Consider the following 9,849-nt stretch of genomic DNA (forward strand, 5'->3'; position numbering starts at 1 on the left):
ATTTTACGTGCGATTTTTTTTTGTTTTTTTTTCTTTCTTGCTATTTCTATGCTCGCGTGGCCTCCGCTTCAAGGTTCATGGTTTTCGTATTTTTGGAACGGAGCCGATCGGTCACGTGGGTCCCACGTCTCGCGTACGAAAACAAAGGAGGTTCTTCGTCTTTTAAGACATAAAAACAATAAGCATGGATAGTATTTCGGGTGCGATCATACCAGCACTAATGCACCGGATCCCATCAGAACTCCGCTGTGAAGCGTGCTTGGGCGAGAGTAGTACTAGGATGGGTGACCCCCTGGGAAGTCCTCGTGTTGCACCCCCCTTTTTTCGTTGCCCGTTTGCGTTTTTTTAGATTTTACGTGCGGTTTTTTTTTGTTTTTTTTTCTTTCTTGCTATTTCTATGCTCGGGTGGCCTCCGTTTCATGGTTCATGGTTTTCGTATTTTTGGAACGGAGCCGATCGGTCACGTGGGTCCCACGCCTCGCGTACGAAAACAAAGGAGGTTCTGCGTCTTTTAAGACATAAAAGCAATAAGCATGGATAGTATTTCGGGTGCGATCATACCAGCACTAATGCACCGGATCCCATCAGAACTCCCCTGTGAAGCGTGCTTGGGCGAGAGTAGTACTAGGATGGGTGACCCCCTGGGAAGTCCTCGTGTTGCACCTCCTTTTTCGTTGCCCGTTTGCGTTTTTTTAGATTTTACGTGCGATTTTTTTTTTGTTTTTTTTTCTTTCTTGCTATTTCTATGCTCGCGCGGCCTCCGCTTCAAGGTTCATGGTTTTCGTATTTTTGGAACGGAGCCGATCGGTCACGTGGGTCCCACGCCTCGCGTACGAAAACAAAGGAGGTTCTGCGTCTTTTAAGACATAAAAACAATAAGCATGGATAGTATTTCGGGTGCGATCATACCAGCACTAATGCACCGGATCCCATCAGAACTCCGCAATTAAGCGTGTTTCGGCGAGAGTAGTACTAGGATGGGTGACCCCCTGCGAAGTCCTCGTGTTGCACCCCCTTTTTCGTTGCCCGTTTGCGTTTTTTTAGATTTTACGTGCGGTTTTTTTTTGTTTTTTTTTTCTTTCTTGCTATTTCTATGCTCGGGTGGCTTCCGCTTCATGGTTCATGGTTTTCGTATTTTTGTAACGGAGCCGATCGGTCACGTGGGTCCCACGCCTCGCGTACGAAAACAAAGGAGGTTCTGCGTCTTTTAAGACATAAAAGCAATAAGCATGGATAGTATTTTGGGTGCGATCATACCAGCACTAATGCACCGGATCCCATCAGAACTCCGCAGTTAAGCGTGCTTGGGCGAGAGTAGTACTAGGATGGGTGACCCCCTGGGAAGTCCTTGTGTTAGACCTCCTTTTTCGTTGCCCGTTTGCGTTTTTTTAGATTTTACGTGCGGTTTTTTTTTTGTTTTTTTTTCTTTTCTGCTATTTCTATGCTCGGGTGGCCTCCGTTTCATGGTTCATGGTTTTCGTATTTTTGGAACGGAGCCGATCGGTCACGTGGGTCCTACGCCTCGCGTACGAAAACAAAGGAGGTTCTGCGTCTTTTAAGACATAAAAACAATAAGCATGGATAATATTTTGGGTGCGATCATACCAGCACTAATGCACTGGATCCCATCAGAACTCCGCAGTTAAGCGTGCTTGGGCGAGAGTAGTAGTAGGATGGGTGACCCCCTGGGAAGTCCTTGTGTTGCACCTCCTTTTTCGTTGCCCGTTTGCGTTTTTTTAGATTTTACGTGCGGTTTTTTTTGTTTTTTTTTTCTTTCTTGCTATTTCTATGCTCGGGTGGCCTCCGCTTCATGGTTGATGCTTTTCGTACTTTTGGAACGGAGCCGATCGGTCACGTGGGTCCCACGCCTCGCGTACGAAAACAAAGGAGGTTCTGTGTCTTTTAAGACATAAAAGCAATAAGCATGGATAGTATTTCTGGTGCGATCATACCAGCACTAATGCACCGGATCCCATCAGAACTCCGATGTGAAGCGTGCTTGGGCGAGAGTAGTACTAGGATGGGTGACCCCCTGGGAAGTCCTCGTGTTGCACCTCCTTTTTCGTTGCCCGTTTGCGTTTTTTAGATTTTACGTGCGGTTTTTTTTTTAGTTTTTTTTTTCTTTCTTGCTATTTCTATGCTCGGGTGGCCTCCGTTTCATGGTTCATGGTTTTCGTATTTTTGGAACGGAGCCGATCGGTCACGTGGGTCCTACGCCTCGCGTACGAAAACAAAGGAGGTTCTGCGTCTTTTAAGACATAAAAACAATAAGCATGGATAGTATTTCGGGTGCGATCATACCAGCACTAATGCACCGGATCCCATAAGAACTCCGTAGTTAAGCGTGCTTGGGCGAGAGTAGTACTAGGATGGGTGACCCCCTGCGAAGTCCTTGTGTTGCACCCCCCTTTTTCGTTGCCCGTTTGCGTTTTTTTAGATTTTACGTGCGGTTTTTTTATTGTTTTTTTTTCTTTCTTGCTATTTCTATGCTCGGGTGGCCTCCGCTTCATGGTTGATGCTTTTCGTATTTTTGGAACGGAGTCGATCGGTCACGTGGGTCCCACGCCTCGCGTACGAAAACAAAGGAGGTTCTGCGTCTTTTAAGACATAAAAGCAATAAGCATGGATAGTATTTCGGGTGCGATCATACCAGCACTAATGCACCGGATCCCATCAGAACTCCCCTGTGAACTGTGCTTGGGCGAGTGTAGTACTAGGATGGGTGACCCCCTGGGAAGTCCTCGTGTTGCACCTCCTTTTTCGTTGCCCGTTTGCGTTTTTTAGATTTTACGTGCGGTTTTTTTTTTAGTTTTTTTTTTCTTTCTTGCTATTTCTATGGTCGGGTGGCCTCCGTTTCATGGTTCATGGTTTTCGTATTTTTGGAACGGAGCCGATCGGTCACGTGGGTCCTACGCCTCGCGTACGAAAACAAAGGAGGTTCTGCGTCTTTTAAGACATAAAAACAATAAGCATGGATAATATTTTGGGTGCGATCATACCAGCACTAATGCACTGGATCCCATCAGAACTCCGCAGTTAAGCGTGCTTGGGCGAGAGTAGTAGTAGGATGGGTGACCCCCTGGGAAGTCCTTGTGTTGCACCTCCTTTTTCGTTGCCCGTTTGCGTTTTTTTAGATTTTACGTGCGGTTTTTTTTGTTTTTTTTTTCTTTCTTGCTATTTCTATGCTCGGGTGGCCTCCGCTTCATGGTTGATGCTTTTCGTACTTTTGGAACGGAGCCGATCGGTCACGTGGGTCCCACGCCTCGCGTACGAAAACAAAGGAGGTTCTGTGTCTTTTAAGACATAAAAGCAATAAGCATGGATAGTATTTCTGGTGCGATCATACCAGCACTAATGCACCGGATCCCATCAGAACTCCGATGTGAAGCGTGCTTGGGCGAGAGTAGTACTAGGATGGGTGACCCCCTGGGAAGTCCTCGTGTTGCACCCCCGTTTTTCGTTGCCCGTTTGCGTTTTTTTAGATTTTACGTGCGGTTTTTTTTTAGTTTTTTTTCTTTCTTGCTATTTCTATGCTCGGGTGGCCTCCGTTTCATTGTTCATGGTTTTTGTATTTTTGGAACGGAGCCGATCGGTCACGTGGGTCCCACGCCTCGCGTACGAAAACAAAGGAGGTTCTGCGTCTTTTAAGACATAAAAGCAATAAGCATGGATAGTATTTCGGGTGCGATCATACCAGCACTAATGCACCGGATCCCATCAGAACTCCCCTGTGAAGCGTGCTTGGGCGAGAGTAGTACTAGGATGGGTGACCCCCTGGGAAGTCCTCGTGTTGCACCTCCTTTTTCGTTGCCCGTTTGCGTTTTTTTAGATTTTACGTGCGATTTTTTTTTTTGTTTTTTTTTCTTTCTTGCTATTTCTATGCTCGCGTGGCCTCCGCTTCAAGGTTCATGGTTTTCGTATTTTTGGAACGGAGCCGATCGGTCACGTGGGTCCCACGCCTCGCGTACGAAAACAAAGGAGGTTCTGTGTCTTTTAAGACATAAAAGCAATAAGCATGGATAGTATTTCGGGTGCGATCATACCAGCACTAATGCACCGGATCCCATCAGAACTCCGATGTGAAGCGTGCTTGGGTGAGAGTAGTACTAGGATGGGTGACCCCCTGGGAAGTCCTCGTGTTGCACCCCCGTTTTTCGTTGCCCGTTTGCGTTTTTTTAGATTTTACGTGCGGTTTTTTTTTAGTTTTTTTTTCTTTCTTGCTATTTCTATGCTCGGGTGGCCTCCGTTTAATGTTTCATGGTTTTTGTATTTTTGGAACGGAGCCGATCGGTCACGTGGGTCCCACGCCTCGCGTACGAAAACAAAGGAGGTTCTGCATCTTTTAAGACATAAAAGCAATAAGCATGGATAGTATTTCGGGTGCGATCATACCAGCACTAATGCACCGGATCCCATCAGAACTCCCCTGTGAAGCGTGCTTGGGCGAGAGTAGTACTAGGATGGGTGACCCCCTGGGAAGTCCTCGTGTTGTACCTCCTTTTTCGTTGCCCGCTTGCGTTTTTTTAGATTTTACGTGCGATTTTTTTTTGTTTTTTTTTCTTTCTTGCTATTTCTATGCTCGCGTGGCCTCCGCTTCAAGGTTCATGGTTTTCGTATTTTTGGAACGGAGCCGATCGGTCACGTGGGTCCCACGTCTCGCGTACGAAAACAAAGGAGGTTCTTCGTCTTTTAAGACATAAAAACAATAAGCATGGATAGTATTTCGGGTGCGATCATACCAGCACTAATGCACCGGATCCCATCAGAACTCCGCTGTGAAGCGTGCTTGGGCGAGAGTAGTACTAGGATGGGTGACCCCCTGGGAAGTCCTCGTGTTGCACCCCCCTTTTTTCGTTGCCCGTTTGCGTTTTTTTAGATTTTACGTGCGGTTTTTTTTTGTTTTTTTTTCTTTCTTGCTATTTCTATGCTCGGGTGGCCTCCGTTTCATGGTTCATGGTTTTCGTATTTTTGGAACGGAGCCGATCGGTCACGTGGGTCCCACGCCTCGCGTACGAAAACAAAGGAGGTTCTGCGTCTTTTAAGACATAAAAGCAATAAGCATGGATAGTATTTCGGGTGCGATCATACCAGCACTAATGCACCGGATCCCATCAGAACTCCCCTGTGAAGCGTGCTTGGGCGAGAGTAGTACTAGGATGGGTGACCCCCTGGGAAGTCCTCGTGTTGCACCTCCTTTTTCGTTGCCCGTTTGCGTTTTTTTAGATTTTACGTGCGATTTTTTTTTGTTTTTTTTTCTTTCTTGCTATTTCTATGCTCGCGCGGCCTCCGCTTCAAGGTTCATGGTTTTCGTATTTTTGGAACGGAGCCGATCGGTCACGTGGGTCCCACGCCTCGCGTACGAAAACAAAGGAGGTTCTGCGTCTTTTAAGACATAAAAACAATAAGCATGGATAGTATTTCGGGTGCGATCATACCAGCACTAATGCACCGGATCCCATCAGAACTCCGCAATTAAGCGTGTTTCGGCGAGAGTAGTACTAGGATGGGTGACCCCCTGCGAAGTCCTCGTGTTGCACCCCCTTTTTCGTTGCCCGTTTGCGTTTTTTTAGATTTTACGTGCGGTTTTTTTTTGTTTTTTTTTTCTTTCTTGCTATTTCTATGCTCGGGTGGCTTCCGCTTCATGGTTCATGGTTTTCGTATTTTTGTAACGGAGCCGATCGGTCACGTGGGTCCCACGCCTCGCGTACGAAGACAAAGGAGGTTCTGCGTCTTTTAAGACATAAAAGCAATAAGCATGGATAGTATTTTGGGTGCGATCATACCAGCACTAATGCACCGGATCCCATCAGAACTCCGCAGTTAAGCGTGCTTGGGCGAGAGTAGTACTAGGATGGGTGACCCCCTGGGAAGTCCTTGTGTTAGACCTCCTTTTTCGTTGCCCGTTTGCGTTTTTTTAGATTTTACGTGCGGTTTTTTTTTTTGTTTTTTTTTCTTTTCTGCTATTTCTATGCTCGGGTGGCCTCCGTTTCATGGTTCATGGTTTTCGTATTTTTGGAACGGAGCCGATCGGTCACGTGGGTCCTACGCCTCGCGTACGAAAACAAAGGAGGTTCTGCGTCTTTTAAGACATAAAAACAATAAGCATGGATAGTATTTCGGGTGCGATCATACCAGCACTAATGCACCGGATCCCATAAGAACTCCGTAGTTAAGCGTGCTTGGGCGAGAGTAGTACTAGGATGGGTGACCCCCTGCGAAGTCCTTGTGTTGCACCCCCCTTTTTCGTTGCCCGTTTGCGTTTTTTTAGATTTTACGTGCGGTTTTTTTATTGTTTTTTTTTCTTTCTTGCTATTTCTATGCTCGGGTGGCCTCCGCTTCATGGTTGATGCTTTTCGTATTTTTGGAACGGAGTCGATCGGTCACGTGGGTCCCACGCCTCGCGTACGAAAACAAAGGAGGTTCTGCGTCTTTTAAGACATAAAAGCAATAAGCATGGATAGTATTTCGGGTGCGATCATACCAGCACTAATGCACCGGATCCCATCAGAACTCCCCTGTGAACTGTGCTTGGGCGAGTGTAGTACTAGGATGGGTGACCCCCTGGGAAGTCCTCGTGTTGCACCCCCTTTTTTCGTTGCCCGTTTGCGTTTTTTTAGATTTTACGTGCGGTTTTTTTTTTAGTTTTTTTTTTCTTTCTTGCTATTTCTATGCTCGGGTGGCCTCCGTTTCATGGTTCATGGTTTTCGTATTTTTGGAACGGAGCCGATCGGTCACGTGGGTCCTACGCCTCGCGTACGAAAACAAACGAGGTTCTGCGTCTTTTAAGACATAAAAACAATAAGCATGGATAGGATTTCGGGTGCGATCATACCAGCACTAATGCACCGGATCCCATCAGAACTCCGCTGTGAAGCGTACTTGGGCGAGAGTAGCACTAGGATGGGTGACCCCCTGGGAAGTCCTCGTGTTGCACCCCCCTTTTTCGTTGCCCGTTTGCGTTTTTTTAGATTTTACGTGCGGTTTTTTTTTCTTTCTTGCTATTTCTATGCTCGGGTGGCCTCCGTTTCATGTTTCATGGTTTTTGTATTTTTGGAACGGAGCCGATCGGTCACGTGGGTCCCACGCCTCGCGTACGAAAACAAATGAGGTTCTGCGTCTTTTAAGACATAAAAGCAATAAGCATGGATAGTATTTCGGGTGCGATCATACCAGCACTAATGCACCGGATCCCATCAGAACTCCCCTGTGAAGCGTGCTTGGGCGAGAGTAGTACTAGGATGGGTGACCCCCTGGGAAGTCCTCGTGTTGTACCTCCTTTTTCGTTGCCCGTTTGCGTTTTTTTAGATTTTACGTGCGATTTTTTTTTGTTTTTTTTTCTTTCTTGCTATTTCTATGCTCGCGTGGCCTCCGCTTCAAGGTTCATGGTTTTTGTATTTTTGGAACGGAGCCGATCGGTCACGTGGGTCCCACGCCTCGCGTACGAAAACAAAGGAGGTTCTGCGTTTTTTAAGACATAAAAACAATAAGCATGGATAGTATTTCAGGTGCGATCATACCAACACTAATGCACCGGATCCCATCAGAACTCCGCTGTGAAGCGTGCTTGGGCGAGAGTAGTACTAGGATGGGTGACCCCCTGGGAAGTCCTCGTGTTGCACCCTCCTTTTTCGTTGCCCGTTTGCGTTTTTTTAGATTTTACGTGTGGTTTTTTTTTGTTTTTTTTCTTTCTTGCTATTTCTATGCTCGGGTGGCCTCCGCTTCATGGTTGATGCTTTTTGTATTTTTGGAACGGAGTCGATCGGTCACGTGGGTCCCACGCCTCGCGTACGAAAACAAAGGAGGTTCTGCGTCTTTTAAGACATAAAAGCAATAAGCATGGATAGTATTTCGGGTGCGATCATATCAGCACTAATGCACCGGATCCCATCAGAACTCCGCTGTGAAGCGTGCTTGGGCGAGAGTAGTACTAGGATGGGTGACCCCTGGGAAGTTGTCGTGTTGCACCCCCCTTTTTCGTTGCCCGTTTGCGTTTTTTTTTATTTTACATGTGGTTTTTTTTGTTTTTTTTTCTTTCTTGCTATTTCTATGCTCGGGTGGCCTCCGCTTCATGGTTCATGGTTTTCGTATTTTTGGAACGGAGCCGATCGGTCACGTGGGTCCCACGTCTCGCGTACGAAAACAAAGGAGGTTCTGCGTCTTTTAAGACATAAAAGCAATAAGCATGGATAGTATTTCGGGTGCGATCATACCAGCACTAATGCACCGGATCCCATCAGAACTCCGCTGTGAAGCGTGCTTGGGCGAGAGTAGTACTAGGATGGGTGACCCCCTGGGAAGTCCTCGTGTTGCACCCCCCCTTTTTCGTTGCCCGTTTGCGTTTTTTTAGATTTTACGTGCGGTTTTTTTGTTGTTTTTTTTTCTTTCTTGCTATTTCTATGCTCGGGTGGCCTCCGCTTCATGGTTGATGCTTTTCGTATTTTTGGAACGGAGTCGATCGGTCACGTGGGTCCCACGCCTCGCGTACGAAAACAAAGGAGGTTCTGCGTCTTTTAAGACATAAAAGCAATAAGCATGGATAGTATTTCGGGTGCGATCATACCAGCACTAATGCACCGGATCCCATCAGAACTCCCCTGTGAACTGTGCTTGGGCGAGAGTAGTACTAGGATGGGTGACCCCCTTGGAAGTCCTCGTGTTGCACCTCCTTTTTCGTTGCCCGTTTGCGTTTTTTTAGATTTTACGTGCGGTTTTTTTTTAGTTTTTTTTTTCTTTCTTGCTATTTCTATGCTCGGGTGGCCTCCGTTTCATGGTTCATGGTTTTCGTATTTTTGGAACGGAGCCGATCGGTCACGTGGGTCCTACGCCTCGCGTACGAAAACAAACGAGGTTCTGCGTCTTTTAAGACATAAAAACAATAAGCATGGATAGTATTTCGGGTGCGATCATACCAGCACTAATGCACCGGATCCCATCAGAACTCCGCTGTGAAGCGTGCTTGGGCGAGAGTAGCACTAGGATGGGTGACCCCCTGGGAAGTCCTCGTGTTGCACCCCCCTTTTTCGTTGCCCGTTTGCGTTTTTTTAGATTTTACGTGCGCTTTTTTTTTCTTTCTTGCTATTTCTATGCTCGGGTGGCCTCCGTTTCATGGTTCATGGTTTTCGTATTTTAGGAACGGAGCCGATCGGTCACGTGGGTCCCACGCCTCGCGTACGAAAACAAAGGAGGTTCTACGTCTTTTAAGACATAAAAGCAATAAGCATGGATAGTATTTCAGGTGCGATCATACCAACACTAATGCACCGGATCCCATCAGAACTCCGCTGTGAAGCGTGCTTGGGCGAGAGTAGTACTAGGATGGGTGACCCCCTGGGAAGTCCTCGTGTTGCACCCCCTTTTTCGTTGCCCGTTTGCGTTTTTTTAGATTTTACGTGCGGTTTTTTTTTTGTTTTTTTTTCTTTCTTGCTATTTCTATGCTCGGGTGGCCTCCGTTTCATGGTTCATGGTTTTCGTATTTTTGGAACGGAGCCGATCGGTCACGTGGGTCCCACGCCTCGCGTACGAAAACAAAGGAGGTTCTGCGTCTTTTAAGACATAAAAGCAATAAGCATGGATAGTATTTCGGGTGCGATCATACCAGCACTAATGCACCGGATCCCATCAGAACTCCCCTGTGAAGCGTGCTTGGGCGAGAGTAGTACTAGGATGGGTGACCCCCTGGGAAGTCCTCGTGTTGCACCTCCTTTTTCGTTGCCCGTTTGCGTTTTTTTAGATTTTACGTGCGGTTTTTTTTTTAGCTTTTTTTTTCTTTCTTGCTATTTCTATGCTCGGGTGGCCTCCGTTTCATGGTTCATGGTTTTCGTATTTTTGGAACGGAGCCGATCGGTCACG

The 9,849-nt window shown here is 46.8% G+C and overlaps 28 non-coding genes across 28 annotated transcripts; all 28 read left to right on the forward strand.

Annotated features, from left to right (window-relative positions):
* Positions 1-198: 198 nt before the first annotated feature.
* LOC145144241 (5S ribosomal RNA) lies at positions 199-317 on the forward strand. Its single transcript, XR_013725255.1, has one exon. It is a non-coding gene; the product is annotated as a 5S ribosomal RNA (ribosomal RNA).
* A 230-nt stretch (positions 318-547) lies between these two features.
* LOC145149267 (5S ribosomal RNA) lies at positions 548-666 on the forward strand. Its single transcript, XR_013730118.1, has one exon. It is a non-coding gene; the product is annotated as a 5S ribosomal RNA (ribosomal RNA).
* A 229-nt stretch (positions 667-895) lies between these two features.
* On the forward strand, positions 896-1,014 carry LOC145150232 (5S ribosomal RNA). The gene has a single exon (XR_013731054.1). It is a non-coding gene; the product is annotated as a 5S ribosomal RNA (ribosomal RNA).
* A 229-nt stretch (positions 1,015-1,243) lies between these two features.
* Positions 1,244-1,362, forward strand: LOC145149822 (5S ribosomal RNA). The gene has a single exon (XR_013730666.1). It is a non-coding gene; the product is annotated as a 5S ribosomal RNA (ribosomal RNA).
* Positions 1,363-1,591: 229 nt separating this feature from the next.
* Positions 1,592-1,710, forward strand: LOC145147473 (5S ribosomal RNA). Its single transcript, XR_013728375.1, has one exon. It is a non-coding gene; the product is annotated as a 5S ribosomal RNA (ribosomal RNA).
* Positions 1,711-1,938: 228 nt separating this feature from the next.
* On the forward strand, positions 1,939-2,057 carry LOC145145468 (5S ribosomal RNA). The gene has a single exon (XR_013726440.1). It is a non-coding gene; the product is annotated as a 5S ribosomal RNA (ribosomal RNA).
* A 230-nt stretch (positions 2,058-2,287) lies between these two features.
* Positions 2,288-2,406, forward strand: LOC145145315 (5S ribosomal RNA). The gene has a single exon (XR_013726294.1). It is a non-coding gene; the product is annotated as a 5S ribosomal RNA (ribosomal RNA).
* Positions 2,407-2,636: 230 nt separating this feature from the next.
* On the forward strand, positions 2,637-2,755 carry LOC145150749 (5S ribosomal RNA). Its single transcript, XR_013731557.1, has one exon. It is a non-coding gene; the product is annotated as a 5S ribosomal RNA (ribosomal RNA).
* Positions 2,756-2,985: 230 nt separating this feature from the next.
* Positions 2,986-3,104, forward strand: LOC145147474 (5S ribosomal RNA). The gene has a single exon (XR_013728376.1). It is a non-coding gene; the product is annotated as a 5S ribosomal RNA (ribosomal RNA).
* A 228-nt stretch (positions 3,105-3,332) lies between these two features.
* On the forward strand, positions 3,333-3,451 carry LOC145145321 (5S ribosomal RNA). The gene has a single exon (XR_013726300.1). It is a non-coding gene; the product is annotated as a 5S ribosomal RNA (ribosomal RNA).
* A 229-nt stretch (positions 3,452-3,680) lies between these two features.
* LOC145149269 (5S ribosomal RNA) lies at positions 3,681-3,799 on the forward strand. The gene has a single exon (XR_013730120.1). It is a non-coding gene; the product is annotated as a 5S ribosomal RNA (ribosomal RNA).
* Positions 3,800-4,029: 230 nt separating this feature from the next.
* Positions 4,030-4,148, forward strand: LOC145145987 (5S ribosomal RNA). The gene has a single exon (XR_013726936.1). It is a non-coding gene; the product is annotated as a 5S ribosomal RNA (ribosomal RNA).
* A 230-nt stretch (positions 4,149-4,378) lies between these two features.
* LOC145150219 (5S ribosomal RNA) lies at positions 4,379-4,497 on the forward strand. The gene has a single exon (XR_013731041.1). It is a non-coding gene; the product is annotated as a 5S ribosomal RNA (ribosomal RNA).
* Positions 4,498-4,725: 228 nt separating this feature from the next.
* LOC145144242 (5S ribosomal RNA) lies at positions 4,726-4,844 on the forward strand. Its single transcript, XR_013725256.1, has one exon. It is a non-coding gene; the product is annotated as a 5S ribosomal RNA (ribosomal RNA).
* Positions 4,845-5,074: 230 nt separating this feature from the next.
* LOC145149270 (5S ribosomal RNA) lies at positions 5,075-5,193 on the forward strand. The gene has a single exon (XR_013730121.1). It is a non-coding gene; the product is annotated as a 5S ribosomal RNA (ribosomal RNA).
* A 228-nt stretch (positions 5,194-5,421) lies between these two features.
* LOC145150233 (5S ribosomal RNA) lies at positions 5,422-5,540 on the forward strand. Its single transcript, XR_013731055.1, has one exon. It is a non-coding gene; the product is annotated as a 5S ribosomal RNA (ribosomal RNA).
* Positions 5,541-5,769: 229 nt separating this feature from the next.
* Positions 5,770-5,888, forward strand: LOC145149823 (5S ribosomal RNA). Its single transcript, XR_013730667.1, has one exon. It is a non-coding gene; the product is annotated as a 5S ribosomal RNA (ribosomal RNA).
* Positions 5,889-6,118: 230 nt separating this feature from the next.
* On the forward strand, positions 6,119-6,237 carry LOC145145316 (5S ribosomal RNA). The gene has a single exon (XR_013726295.1). It is a non-coding gene; the product is annotated as a 5S ribosomal RNA (ribosomal RNA).
* Positions 6,238-6,467: 230 nt separating this feature from the next.
* On the forward strand, positions 6,468-6,586 carry LOC145150482 (5S ribosomal RNA). Its single transcript, XR_013731305.1, has one exon. It is a non-coding gene; the product is annotated as a 5S ribosomal RNA (ribosomal RNA).
* Positions 6,587-6,818: 232 nt separating this feature from the next.
* LOC145149999 (5S ribosomal RNA) lies at positions 6,819-6,937 on the forward strand. Its single transcript, XR_013730831.1, has one exon. It is a non-coding gene; the product is annotated as a 5S ribosomal RNA (ribosomal RNA).
* Positions 6,938-7,156: 219 nt separating this feature from the next.
* On the forward strand, positions 7,157-7,275 carry LOC145150220 (5S ribosomal RNA). Its single transcript, XR_013731042.1, has one exon. It is a non-coding gene; the product is annotated as a 5S ribosomal RNA (ribosomal RNA).
* Positions 7,276-7,503: 228 nt separating this feature from the next.
* On the forward strand, positions 7,504-7,622 carry LOC145149552 (5S ribosomal RNA). The gene has a single exon (XR_013730408.1). It is a non-coding gene; the product is annotated as a 5S ribosomal RNA (ribosomal RNA).
* Positions 7,623-7,850: 228 nt separating this feature from the next.
* On the forward strand, positions 7,851-7,968 carry LOC145150520 (5S ribosomal RNA). The gene has a single exon (XR_013731341.1). It is a non-coding gene; the product is annotated as a 5S ribosomal RNA (ribosomal RNA).
* A 228-nt stretch (positions 7,969-8,196) lies between these two features.
* Positions 8,197-8,315, forward strand: LOC145144243 (5S ribosomal RNA). Its single transcript, XR_013725257.1, has one exon. It is a non-coding gene; the product is annotated as a 5S ribosomal RNA (ribosomal RNA).
* A 231-nt stretch (positions 8,316-8,546) lies between these two features.
* On the forward strand, positions 8,547-8,665 carry LOC145150918 (5S ribosomal RNA). Its single transcript, XR_013731724.1, has one exon. It is a non-coding gene; the product is annotated as a 5S ribosomal RNA (ribosomal RNA).
* A 230-nt stretch (positions 8,666-8,895) lies between these two features.
* On the forward strand, positions 8,896-9,014 carry LOC145148751 (5S ribosomal RNA). The gene has a single exon (XR_013729622.1). It is a non-coding gene; the product is annotated as a 5S ribosomal RNA (ribosomal RNA).
* A 219-nt stretch (positions 9,015-9,233) lies between these two features.
* Positions 9,234-9,352, forward strand: LOC145149367 (5S ribosomal RNA). Its single transcript, XR_013730225.1, has one exon. It is a non-coding gene; the product is annotated as a 5S ribosomal RNA (ribosomal RNA).
* Positions 9,353-9,581: 229 nt separating this feature from the next.
* LOC145149271 (5S ribosomal RNA) lies at positions 9,582-9,700 on the forward strand. Its single transcript, XR_013730122.1, has one exon. It is a non-coding gene; the product is annotated as a 5S ribosomal RNA (ribosomal RNA).
* The last annotated feature ends 149 nt before the right edge of the window (positions 9,701-9,849 follow it).

This window comes from Lactuca virosa, chromosome 1 (genome assembly GCF_052849685.1).
Source record: "Lactuca virosa cultivar CGN04683 chromosome 1, Lactuca_virosa_CGN04683_v6, whole genome shotgun sequence".
Classification (NCBI taxonomy): Eukaryota; Viridiplantae; Streptophyta; class Magnoliopsida; order Asterales; family Asteraceae; genus Lactuca; species Lactuca virosa.